At 42.4% G+C, this 14,409-nt stretch overlaps 1 long non-coding RNA gene across 3 annotated transcripts in view; it reads right to left on the reverse strand.

The window, feature by feature from the left end:
* The window catches only part of LOC118776288, a 55,733-nt gene that overhangs the window by 19,564 nt on the left and 21,760 nt on the right, over positions 1-14,409 (reverse strand). For 2 of the 3 annotated variants that reach the window (XR_005004918.1, XR_005004919.1), the window contains exon 2: positions 12,739-12,827. This is a non-coding gene — a long non-coding RNA (uncharacterized LOC118776288). Of the gene's footprint in view, positions 1-12,728; positions 12,828-14,409 lie in introns of all 3 variants that reach the window. The other variant, XR_005004920.1, reaches the window with a different exon arrangement.

Consider the following 14,409-nt stretch of genomic DNA (forward strand, 5'->3'; position numbering starts at 1 on the left):
TCTGGCCTACATTCTGCCACCTCTTCCCATACAGTGTTCCTTCTGTCACACATAACCACCACAATACAAGCTCCGTATTAAATATTGAAGAGCCAACTTTCAAGTGCAAAGAGTGAGCGAGCGCTCCACCATCCTCCTGCCCAACCCCCCAGCCACTGCTCTGACACACGCGTGCACACACATGCACAGAATTGCACCAAGCACCTTCCCAATTACTGTAAAGCATCAGTTTAGCTGTTCGCTGTTTGGTCACATTGTTTGTCAAAGAATCATGTACGCTGTTTTTTTTTTTTTGCGTTCTCTTTGTCTTAACAGGCGGAATTAAACCAAATCCACATCCACTAATGGATGTCTAACGGGATGTACCATTGACAGGCCCGACGGTGTGCGTTAGAATTGGGCATTGAAGAATCACCGCATTAATTATTTGGTTACTTACTGTAGATTGCAGCTGGTGATGTGCTATTAAAAAAGCAGCAAAGATGTACTGCATATGCACTGCACCACGGTACAGCCTGCAGCATGGATTCAGAGATTGGAGGACAGCAATTGAAAGCACAGTTGTTATTAGAATTTAATAACAAGCAGATAATGTACCCTGACCTTTTTTTTCTAACATGCAACAATGGCAGAAAATGTAGGCAGCAGAGGGAGAGACAGAGAAAGGCATTGGAGAACGACAGCCCCTAGTGAACAGGTATGGGGGAGAAGGCATAAGGTAGATTGATATATGATGATAGCAGCTGCAGTGAAAAAAGGACATGTTTTCCTTGCTCAATGGCTACAAAAGGAGCCTTCCAGTCACAGACTGTGTGCATGCGTGTGTGTATGTGCATTCGCGTGTGTGTTTGTGTCTATCGGGGGAATGTCATGTGGCATCAAACTGGCTGGGAGAGTCTCTGGCAGTATTTGTTTCTCCATACGACCCCTGAATAAACCCAGCAGCCAATAAAATATCCAACTAAATTTAGACCTAAGTTCCGCATTAAAAGCTCCCAGAGAACCTGGTTCAGTTCCTTTCCTTGACGTAGGTACCCAAGATAGGAAGAATGTCTGAAAAGACTGACATGACAGCTAAAATGTATAGTTCACACTTTCCGAATTGCCCTTAAATTTTGGAAAAAAAAGGACACAGCCCTCAAAACTTGTGCAACTTGCAGTCATTGTGCATGCCACACCGCAGCTCCCTGAAAGCACACAAATTTGCATGTCACATCTTGCGCAGGCACAAAAACAACAACACAAAATGACTCGTAATCACAGAAACAAATCCTCTGCTGAATCTGCAGGTGCTGCTTTAAACAACTTTCTTCCTCTTTATCCCAGCCCTGGCCCTCTTACTCATCGCCACCAGTTCCCACCCTGACACAATGGAAAGGCACTGTAATTGTTTTTTTTTTTTCCACGCAGATACATATTGGCTTTTGTTCAACATTTCTTGTGTTGCCTGTAACAAATCCACGCCCTACCACACCACCACTACAGTCACCCCCATACCTATTCGTCAGGAAGACAATTAGACAAAGCCTTCAAATGTATTTCAGGCATAATTCATTTGAGTCTTGCTGAGGTAGAAATGCCCCTTGCCTTTGTTTTCTATAAAACTAAAAGCTTGCGCCAGGGTATTACTGTAAGGATTGCTGTCATTACCAGGGAGATTTTTAAAAAATCACAATAAAAGGACAGAAGAATTTCTCCCTACTTTATATAAATTGTTGATGGGACCAGGGTGAAAATTTGATATTCAATTGTCAATGTCATTCAGAGAAAATCCTCTGGCTCTCATTTCCGAAAAGTGAACTGTTTCAAGTTCAATCAACGTTTCAATGGGAATGGTGAAGATTGTTCAGCACTTCCTGCCAAACTCCCCAAGGAAATATACTGTAAAAAGTGTGCCATGCGAGATTTCATCTGCTTTCTATCTGCATGTGTTGTTATTGTCATTTGAAGATGCAAACATGTAAAACCAACAGAAGAGTCATACAGTTGTGGTAGTGATTTTTTTTTTTCAAAATGTGCCGAATATGACAATATTGACAAAGAGAGAGAGCTGTGCTCTCTACAAACTCCTCGTGGGAGTGATCTTTTACCCATGCTCAGTGAAACTTGGTGGGGTTGGTTCCGGGGGTGAGTCTTCATTTTCAGTCATTAACGCTCCAAGTCACTGGAGACATTTTGCTTCGGCGATGACAACAGAGCGCCGAGTGTCGCGACAACCTAAATACGTATGATTAAACAAACCCTGCGCGCAGGCAACGCACGAGGCTCCGCGAGGTCTGTAATCTGAGAGAAGCCTTCACCTAAAGATCAGAAAGAAACAAGACTACACAGGAATTATTCATCAGCGGCACCACTAAGCTAAGGCTGCACTGTTCTTCCCTGCAACGCTGCTATGTTAATACAAAGCCGACCCAAGTTGAAAAAGCACCTTGAAGATCAGTGGGGAGGGCCAATTTTCAATACGCAATGAAAACAACAACAATGAAAAAAAAAATCAAATTGTATAAATTATATCAAATCTTTCATGCGGCGTTACGCGGCCGTTTTGTACTCTGCAGTTCCGGAACATCTCATATTTAAATACTAATACAAATGCATGCCATTAGGGTACGTGTCCATCTCAGCCAGGGCCCCGGCATTATCACGCATAATGCAATCAATTTGTTCCTTCAGAGTTCTGACTCAATAAGGCGCGCTGCACATGCTAAGATTTTTGCCTTTTGTTTACTTTCTGGACTGTCTTCACATTTTGCTGGGAATCCCACATTAACGGTGAGCGAACGGATCGCGCAAACTCGCTTGCATTGTGAATGAACTTCGCGGGAGCGGTGTGTATGCGCGCGCGCAGAGGTGCCCCATCATCCCGTTAATTGATTGCATCTGCTAACAAGGCGTAATGTATTCTATTGTGTTTTGTTTCTTCTATGTTCATTAAGTGCGCTCAGACAGTGGCCCTCTCTCTCCCCTCTCTCCGAAAGCACAGACGGGGTTTTGATGTGAAGACGGTATGACAGGCTTGGCTTCTCCTGACGCAGCTGGCACGGTTGATGCCAAAAGCCAGAGCCTGTTGTAATGGGATCATGAGAGACTTGCTTCCCGGCGCTGTTTGCCTGTCAGGTTCCCACCCGCTTCCCGAACCCTCCGCCGCTGTCCCTGGGTTCCCCTAATGAGAGACCGGGGACAATGCCACCATTGTTGCCTCTGTTTGGAGCCGTGCGCTGCGAACAATCGCTGTTTACCCAAGCAGTTGTGCGACCCAAACTCTGCCGTTAATTACTTCTAGGGCTCCTGATTAACTCTGCTCTTCGCTCCAACACAAAGGGCTATTGAGCCAGCCACAAGGAAATCCTCTCCCCCTCGTCCCTCACTCTGCCTCTCCTTCCCTCTCTCTTTCTCTCTCCTCGTCCTACTCTCTCTCTCTCTTTCTCTTTCTCTCTCCTCGTCCTACTCTCTCTCTCTCTCTCTCTCTCTCTCTCTCTCTCTCTCTCTCTCTCTCTCTCTCTCATATCTAGCTAAGTCCTCATCTCCATCTCCAATGCAGGAGCACTCCCTGCCTGATTTGCCCACGGTTCATCTACAGCATGCTAAACGTCCATGCATAACAAATCCAAGTCTCAATATGGTGAGAAACTGGGAGAGAGAAAGGGGGAGAGATAGAGAGAAAGGTAGAGAGAGAGAAAGAAAAGAAAAGAACAGAGAAAGCACCACTGTAGGCAGTAATGACAGGGACGTAAAGGAAAAAATGCTATAAATAAAAAATTGCCTTCCCTTTTTTGATAATTCAATGTTAAAATAAAGAAAAAAACTAATTACTTTATTAAGACGTTCTGCCGCACCTATGATGCACGCTGGATATTTTTATGAGGTGAAAATGTCATTTGTGAAGCATTTTCAGGAAAAAAAAAAAACAAAACAAAACAAAACAAAACAAAAAAAACAACACAAAACCATAAAGAAAGGGCAGTGAAATACAACGATCTCTTCAGGGCAGAGCGCATTTGCATTTGGGAATTCGAGTTCCTCATACTGTCACGTCTCCGCATTATTTCGCTCGCCGGTAAATATGCTACAAGCGCTATGCAAAATAGCGTCATGAATATGCGTGATTACATGGGACTGGTGTAATTTTTCTGGGTTATGAGATTTGACATTTGTGGGGCAGAAGCATAAGTCAGTGTAAGCGGGAGTGACAAATACATAATCCCTTCCCTCCACATTATAACATTTTATAGGTCCCGCGGAATGCACAGAAAACTAATTAGTAAGAGGAGGGGAAAAACATCCAATATGCGTATTAAAAAGGTCTGGTCTGGTCTTCTGGTGTCGCTATGTTAAAGATGAAGGGATATTTTCCAGAATACATAACTGTACACGTATGCACATGAGTACTGCTTTCAATACGTTTCTAGTAATTTCAGATGTGATTTAAACAGATGTCAATGACTATTTCAAAAATTAAACGGTCTTTAGATCATATATGGTATAAATCATATTCAAACCTGAAAAAGAAACCACTGTCATAGTTTTGTTATTCTTTTATGGAAGGAGGGACTAATGATTGATTTAGTGGTCAAGCAGCTCCTTCCAGTATCAATAAACTTGGAGGTCTATTACAAGGGATCAATGCAAAAATCAATTCAGGTGTGGAAAATCTTATTTTACCAAATAAAATTGACAAGAATGCAAAATAGACTGTAAGAGAAGTCTAGGAGTTTTGCATCATTTCAATAGTATATGTGATTTTGTTAGCAAGGTTTGATTAATGTAGCAAGAAGTATTCAATATGCAAACTCAGAGCAGTGACCTCTACATAAGACACCTCTTATAATATCACAGTTGGAGTTTGACTGCTCTCTTTTAGCTGTGAAGGATATTGGCCAAGAATTACCCAAGTATGATTCCAGTCATTGGCAATTATTTATTGAGTATCTTCTCCAAGAAATCTCTCTTCCTTGAAAGCAAACATGGTGGTGTGAACTAGATAATATATCTAGTCTAGAAAATATTTTGGTCTGTGATCATTGATATGAGGGAAGCCAGAAAACCTTCAGTTCACTGCTAAAGAGGAACCAAATATGCATTCAAGGTTTATATCAAAACTGCAAAAGTGCAAGTGGTATTGTCATGTGATGTGCAATGAAATTGGGAAATTTTGCCATGGTAAGTCACAAGGAGAGCATATTGCTTTTTTTTTTCATCAACACCATAATGACTCCAAGCATTTAATGTATATTTTATTTTGAATTTTGTAAAAGTCACCATCAGCCACTAAAGCATGCCTACATGTAACTGCGCTGCACCCAGATCTGTATATGAAATACAGCATGTGTTCGATTTGCTGAGCGGCCATAGTAATTGCACATATCTCTGTGGCGTGCACTTGTCATGCTCTCAGGAATATTCCTTCCTTGTAATTAGTGGGACGGTCTGAGGAGACACCATGATGAAAGAGAGGCTCATAAATGGGAACGCATATTAACATGCGGCATGTCGAAAGCACAGAACAATTCAGTGTAATACGGGTGAATTCGCAAACAGCCAGGACACCGGCTAGCTTAAGCAGACAAAGCCTACCGCTGCCATGCTAGTGCTGCATTTCACACAAGCCATGGTTTAGCAATTACCCACATGTCCTGCTGCATTTGAATTTAGGGCAAGCATTTGTACCTACATGAACAGCGCCTTCAGGAGAGGTAATTATGTGTGGTGGAGAGATGTCTGTTTTTCATGTTAGAAAATCCCATTTTGCACAATGCTCAGTGAGTGTATACTCCCGAAAACACATGCACAAATGTATACAAATTAAAGTATGATATCCTTCAAAATCCTACACAATTACCTTCATCCCTTCAACGACTACCATCAGACACACACACACACACACTTCCACAAATATTTGAAAGAGAATCTGTTCCATTCCCAGGTGCTGAGCTGGCAGTGCAGTTATTTTGAATGTGAATGAAATCATAAAACAATAATGTCAGAACTGTGCTCTACAATACAATAGTCTGTCATGAATATTATAAAAACGATTATGGTAATATGCAGAATCGCAGTCAGTTAAACATGGCTTGTGAAATCGCAATGACTGCACTGATTGGATGACAGCAAATGCAAGATAATATAGTGCGGATTCATGAACTTCTGTGTGGTTGTTTCTCTTCTATTATGGAAGAGGGAAATATTCTAAAATAACAGTGCCATCAAATTGTGGTTATGATGATGAAGGTACAGCCAAACCTAAAATCTAGTAACACAACAGGCTATCCAGTTTTATTATTTTTATTTTCCTTGAAAAAAAATATTGGGTTGGATTTGCACATCTGTAAAATCCCTTTACCAACATGCTTAATTTATACCACCATAATGTGTGACTAAATAGAAATATATGTCCTGTACATCTGAAAGAACATATGTGACATTACAGACAAAAGAATCAAAACAATATATCGAAATAATGAATGTTACAGTGTGCATAAGCATTAAAGTGCAGCTGTATAAACAGAGCAATACCAACAACAAAATTGTAGGCTATTTTTAAACGTACAAATGTAGCACCTCCAAACACCCACCCACCCACACACACACACACACACACACACATAAACGCACACATGCATACACACAAATGGACGAACAGTTTTATCTAAGAGCAGGAGACAAAGTTTCCTCCCGGAGATCTGCGAACCACGTAATACATTTTCAGGTTTAAATCCTCTATGAAAAATCAGTCGAGGCTAATCCCTGATATTGGGCCGCATGCAAATGAGAACTGGAGGCTTCCTCCAGCCCCCCCCCCCCACTTTTCCACAGAGTTGGAGGGAGCCAATTTGCACAGCCTGGCATACTGTATGCACGCTCGCCTTCCCCCCAACCCCCACTCTCACCCTCGCCCTCACCCCCACCTCAGCCCCCCGTGTGTTACAGACTGCGCCACTCGCACGCCGAGGGGACGTAGCGATGATAGCACCCTGGAAATTAACTTGACATTTGATGCAGAAAAAAAAAAAAAATACAAAGCGCATTGAGAAAAAGGCAAAAGAGATGGCAAACCCTTGGTCTAGCCCACCTGCAACACACATGGTGTTTTCAGCAAAGAAATACAGGACAGGGTGCCCAACAAAAATGATTTTTGCCCACTCCTGGAGGAGCCAGTCTGCCTTTTGCTACCACAGACATGGTTTTATTCCTCCACTTTGTCACAAAACGAGCACCTTTTTTAACAGCTTGAGCTACTGATACTACAATAAAAATTCTTAGGGGCTGCTGAAATATCTAAATACTGTCAAAACAATTAAAGAGAAACGAAGACAAACAACAAAATAAATGTGCAAACGAGTGCCAGGACAGTGCTGAACATTTGCGGATTTTCACAGAGCTCATTAAGACGTGCCCGTCTGTGTCTGGTTGTCACCGGAGCTGCAGTGGCTCTGAGGTGGGTTCAGATGCAGCAGGCCGGTGTGCTGAGTCCCCACAGCAAACCCGCGTGCTCGGCTCACACAGAGCAGACCGATGCTGAGGAGGCATTAAGGCCGGAACATGCAGATAAGGGTGGGTGGAGATTAATAAATCATTAAGGCTGGCTGGACTCAACGTTAATGCCCTGTCTCACACACACACACACACACACACACTCACCCTGCCGGCCCAGTCAGCGTCTGTCTGCAGACCCTTCTGCCACTGCTGCTGCTACTGCTGCTGCCCCGCCATTAGACATGCAGGAATGTTAACGTTATTATGCATTATTGTAAGTGTCTGTCTGTGTCCCCTTTTCCCCCCTGTTCGCAGTGGCAGGGCTCACCATATTGTGTCTGCAGACCAGCCCAGACATGGAAGCCCCCTCCCACACGCACACAAACACACACAGACACACATCATTGTCCTGGCAGGGAAAAGCATTATTTAACTAGTCTTTCTCTTCCTCTCCTTCGTGTGCTGGTGAACGCAAATCACTGATCTTTATGCAAAGCACACAGCACTTCAAAAACGTGCAACATTTTAGATGGCAAGTCGGCATGCAAAGACACGCACACGCACACACACACACAATCAAGTATATATTCACAAAAAATGTGTACACACATACATACATGTAAATATCTTTAAAGATGTAGATAAATACTTCAAAGGAATATACAGTTATGATTCTGAGAGAAATATGATTCTGTGTAGTTGCCATTTTATTCTTCCCTGTGTAAAATCAAAGTGTAAAAGCACAATGAGAATACTGAGTTTAAATAGTAAAACAATTTACATTTTGCCCAAACATAATTCTCTCCTTGTAGAAATGACCTGGCCTGCCTACAGCACAGAAAAGAAATAATTATGGTTCTATACCATAAATATAGTAAATGGGGACGGGGGTTTAAAGAACAGAATGTAATTCATTTTGAACAATCTGCTAATTTAAAAATGACAAGGAATTATCATTACTGTTATTATTTATTTGTTTGTTCTTTTTTGCTTATTCTTCAATGGCCTGATCTTAAAAGCTGGCACAGAGAATGTTGAGAATGTTCTCAACATGTGCATTGTGAGCTGATTTCAACATTCAGTGGAAAAAAAAATAAGAAACAAGAACAATTCAGGAGGTCACTGCCTCCTATCCACCTTCTTAACAGAAGAAAGACATTTAGAAAAATAAACAGCCATTAAATGTGGCACATAGAAACGTCAGGCTTTGATAGGGATGAAGTGTTTGGCTGTTGATTATAAAAGGGCCTGATTCACACTAACCCCTACCTACAATATGTAATCAGTTTCACATTTTTCAGATACAACAGACAAAACCACATTGGCTCATTGCTATGTCCATTTCCAACCCTGTTCATCATTAAAACACAAAATGCATTTTCGACATGCTGTCATCAACGGTAAAATCATTTATGGCATGTGCGCTATTTTTAGAGAAAAACCCTGATATGATGCTTTAAAAAAAGATGAAGGAAAAAAAAAACATGGCTCTGTGCTGGCGGACGCATTTGCAATTCATATTGTAACTGGGCTGAGCATTGTCTTAGACGAGTCCATCTCAGCTCAGAGGAGGGAAATTAAAATGTGTCGCTTTTCAAATACAGAGGCGGAGGTACAAATATGAATAAGACAGACAGAAAAGCACCTGGGCTTCTTTTTTACATTAATGTGCTTTGTCAAGGTTGCTTAAGCACTGTTTTAGAAATATGGTCTAGGGGTACCAAATACGAGGTTCCTTACTCCCTACCCCGCCAACACGCACCCCCCTTGCTGTTGGCGATTTGCATTCATTTGCAAAATTTTATTATGCACATGGCCTTTGTTCTCACTGTAAAATGATGATGCTTGAGAAATCTGCACTACACAGCAATATTGCACAGTTCGGCGCCGGCTACTTGGATATCTAATGAAAACACGGCCGATTTCAGAGATTATGAGCCCATCGCGGGTGATTTCGCCAAATTCCCTGCAAATGAGCTAAACAAAAATGATGAATACATTACGGCCACGTGCAGCAGGAGAGTGTGGGGAAGAGATGGAGCCTGCCACACTGAGGACCTATGGGGGCTGGCGTTTGCTGTCACGGGAGGCAGCACGGGGTAGGACCACAATAAGCCTTGAGATATGGACTTACACGTGGGGATCCGAAATATCAAATCACATATGGAAAATAAATTATTTAAATGCAACGGACCGTATTCTTTATTTACTGTGCATACGGAATGCGTTCTGATACTTCAAAATAGGTAAAAGGAAATGCTTTTATGTTTCTCGTTGTAAGGTGCTTGTGTGCGACATGTATACGACCTGATAAGGTTACGTCATATCATTTTAAATAAGACAGCGTGTAGTTATTTGAGGTGCTTGTGTGTGTGCACATGTACAGTGTGAAATAGAGGCATTTTTCGCATTTACATTGACCCACTTTCTCTTCCACGTGAACATGCAATACATGCACAACTATTGTCCTCTGCAGGCGCCTCCACTGCAAACTCCCAGCACACAATGATACAAACAGGCAGAGCACTTAATTACCTCCTTGCGGTTACTACTGGTTAAAAAGAGGCAAAATGTGTGTGGGAGGTACGATTTCAAAGTGCTTCTATCTGCTGCGTGTGATAATGTATCCAGCTGTGTATTGAGGGTCATTTCTCCCAGCTTTCATCTGCTTATTCTAAATACAATAATACCATATACATAGCAGCATTATGAACAAAAATGTTGGCTAACAATGAATAAAAAATATGCTTTATGAAATATATCATCAATGCATTTTTAAATGTTCACAGCCATAAAATACATGTAATTTTCAATTCAGAGATTGAATTATATATATATGTGCACATGCTATGATCAAAGGGGGTAGAAAACCATGATGGTCAAATAATTGTAGTGTGTTTTGATGAAAAATGCTACAATAAGATGCCAGGGAAATGACGTATATCTGTCACTGCGCATCTACATCCCTGACACTAAATCTGTTCCCTCTTTCTGGCTTGACCCTGGAGTCCATGCCACATTTCCAAAGGCAATCAACATGACATCAACAAATACTGTTCCAGCCATTAAAATTCTTGAAATGCTTGGTTCTTATTACAGTAGGGCAAATGATTGACAATGGATTGCAATATAGAAGATAAGCTAGCTAAATACAGATGCCATCACAAATAAGCCACAAGTAGCCTCATGTAAGTTGGAAATTCAAACTGGGACAGTAAGTATCAGTACAACTGTGAATCTGATTATTCCGCGGAACAAAGCCAGTCGACAAAACAAAGCAGCATTGCATTCTATAGCTGAATGAAGCGAAGCACTCAGACTGCAGCCTCACCTCTCCCGGCTTTCAGATGAAAAACACAAAGGTTCTCTTAAAAAGAAAAGGTACACAGCTCTGCTTCTTGGATTCAAAACTCTAGAATGGTGCTTTCTGGAGAACAAAGGAGTATCATAGGACTTATAAGACAGGATGGGCCTGTATTCTCAGTCTTTCCTCAAAAATATCATGTATCAAAATGACAAACCAATCTAAATGTCAAAGGGAGAAAAGTAGAGAACTTTTTATGTACAGTATAAATCAATTAGACATGGCCGGTTAGAACCATTTTGCTGCAAAGAGCCTTCATCAGGATGTGACTTGCTGAAGCACACACACACACACACACACACACACACACACACACACAGAAACATGCAAGCACACACACACTTTTACTATATTTGACTCAGAGAAGCTCCAACATTTTAGAACCAAGATTTGACATCAGTCATTACCCTAGACCCAATACAAAAATAACTGTATTTCTTAAGTAATACTTAATTTCCCTCTACAACTTAATTGCCCTCTATAAGGAGGAGTGTGTTGTACATTCATGTGACAAGAAATATTCACCTGCTTTGCTCTGAGGACTACTCATTGTGGTACATTAAATCACAAAGCTTCTCGACTGCATCTAGACCAATTCAGGACCATTTATTCCATGCAATGTTAAATATGGTGGTAACCGCCCTGTGATGTATCAAAGAGAGACTGTTGATTTGCTGACAATGCTGGGAGCCCTCTTTGCCTGATAGCAAAGGTCCTGAGGTTTAAATGATGTTCCCTAGCTTTCTCGACACGGTAACCTCACTTTAATTGGTTCTTCGATGTATTCCACAAATAGAATCTGAAGGAGATGGGCACGGTAATTAAGTTTAGCACCACATGCTGCTGTCCACAGTCTACATCACCACTTCTTTCCACAGATAAATTCTTTTTTTTTTTCAAACATGATGAGACAAAAATACATTTAGCTTTGTGCCACCAGTCATGAAAATGGCCACACTGACTTTGAATCTCAAAAGAAAAAAAGTATTTTTTTTCTGGAGCTAAGCAAGCACCAAGAAAAAACTTATAAGATCCAAGTCTTCGCTGGCTGAATTGAACCTTCTTTTGATTTTGATACTGTATTTGATACCACGGGTTACACGTTTAGTAATTACAAAAATATGCTCTGCCTGCCACAGAGGAACTTCATCTTACAGGCTTAGTGAGTGAGAATGTGATGTGTGTATATATGATTTCTAAATCACTGCCTATATAGGGAGCTGCCATCATTACACAGCAAGGTGTAAAATGCAAAGGTCACATCAGCACTCATTTGCATTTTGGTCCCTGTGCATTAAGGTTTCAGTATTATAAGTATTAATATTATAAGTATTAATTTGGACAATGTGGACCTGCATGACTTGGAAACCAGGACTTTTAGTAATGCACATCATACTGGTAAGCCAACTGTAACTGTAAGAAGCCACTGTGATTGTGAATGTGAGAATGCACTGCTGCCATGCTATTTTTCAGTGTATAACTCAGAGGGAGAAAGGCCAACCACAGGTCAGGGATTTTGATATTGCCCATGGCCTAGTTGACTAAACTACCCTAAAAACACAGTTTTATGTTTGCTTTATCTTCTGAAGCATGCAAATCACTGGATTCACCCAGCCTTCACAAAAACGCTGCGGCAGGCATGCACACACACATACACATACAATCACACACACACACACACACAAACACAGACTCACAAATGCACACAACTGAACACACATACACACATGCACACACACACACACACACACACACACACACACACACAAACACAGACTCACAAATGCGCACAACTGAACACATACACACATGCACACACACACACACACACACACACACACACCCAAAGTGCCCTTGGACACTCTCGCGGGGTCCTCTCCGTATCTCTGACCTTAGCTCACCTCATGTAGGCTTCGCTTCGGGATACATTTCAAATAGGTCAATGCCCCCCTCTCTCCTGCAGCGGGCAAATTCTGGTCATCCTCACCTCCTTTGTAAGAAGAGAGAACAAAACACAACAAAACACCTAAGTGCAATGCCTTGAAATGTGGTGTATAACCTTTACAAGGCAAATATCATTCCAGGGCAAAACAGAGATGATGTTAATGCAGCGGAGTAATGGCATTAGCCTGGGTAACGTTTACTGCAAAAGGCTGTCACATTTACTCTGCATAATTTAAACCAGCAATAACCTCACACAAATACCGGCTGAACCTCCACAGGTATCAAAATAGAAGTTTAAACATTTTGATATGAGCTTCCTCGACTTGGGTGGGGGGTGGTGGTGGGGGGAGAGAGCCCGGCCAATCACGTTTTGCCGTTCTGTCGTGGCGCAGCAATGCTCCCTGGCTCTGTGCATGTTCTCCCGTGACAGATCTTCAGCTGGGGACTTCAATCGAGACCCCCAGAGCTCGCGCAGCGGCAGGCCGCATCAGAGATATGAGAGTGGTACTGCAAACATCTTTGAATAAACACAACGAATCCAGCCCCCCCTTGCCGAGAGTCTACAATTCCACCATGCCCATTACAGCACACCCTTTACCGACAGCTGCTCCCCACCCACCCCCGCCCAGAGGTCACGTGTGCAGCATCCGCATTCCAGCCCTGCCTTGTTAGGTGGGAGCACTGGCCAGAATTCTGATGCCTCATCAGTGAACTGTGAAGGCCCGTGACCCCGAGGGCCCTGAGGGCCAGCATCGTCCACTGGCTCGCCCTCTGTAGTGCGAGAGCCATGCTGCACCGCTGCAGGGCGATGGTGCTCTCTACAGCAGGGCCAAGGAGAAATCAATCAGCGCCAGGTCCCCTTAGAATCTGCACATAATATATTTAACGTGGAAGTAACTCCATGGGGATAAAACACCTCCATGAGAATCTCAAAGAACAATTACAGAAGGGTTCGATTTACTGGCAACAATAAATATATGTTTTGTGTTCCACCTCATGAAATCTCATTATTTTTCATGCTCCAAAAAATGAAGGGCTGCTCTCTGTTACTGTGGTCAGGTGCAGCTCGACCCAAGATGCATGTTCATTTCGCTTGGTCAAACACACAAAACAGGTTTGGTGTGTATACACGCGGTATGGGGACAAAAATTTTGTGAGAAAGTTCAAGAGAGAAGAGAAGGACATTGGTTCTCGTTAAAGGATGTCGTCAGCCAGGAGGGCACGCACAGATATATGTTATCAGCGCCGGTCAGTTGATTCCGCGCTCATTTGGTGTGCTTCCAAAATTAGGCCTCCTCATGAGTAAAAGTAAGGACTTTGGTCAAACTCCACAAACACACCTGGAGGGCCTGTAGGCAAATCGGCCTGATTAGAGCTCAATAAACAGGCTGGGAATGGCGGAGAAGATGAGTCTGCTCCTGATCGCTCCATGCCCATATGCCGATTTCCACACATTAGGAACTGCCTCATGCCGCAAAGCCACATCCTGCAGTACGGATTAGTAGAGAGTCATAGGAAAATGACCAGAACCAAACTGCTTACAGGAAATACCTACATCATACACCCAGGCGATGAGAGCGGGTGGGGGGTGGTTGTGTGTGTTGGGGTTACACCCAACAACGAGCAGG

Source organism: Megalops cyprinoides, chromosome 4 (genome assembly GCF_013368585.1).
Source record: "Megalops cyprinoides isolate fMegCyp1 chromosome 4, fMegCyp1.pri, whole genome shotgun sequence".
Taxonomy (NCBI): Eukaryota; Metazoa; Chordata; class Actinopteri; order Elopiformes; family Megalopidae; genus Megalops; species Megalops cyprinoides.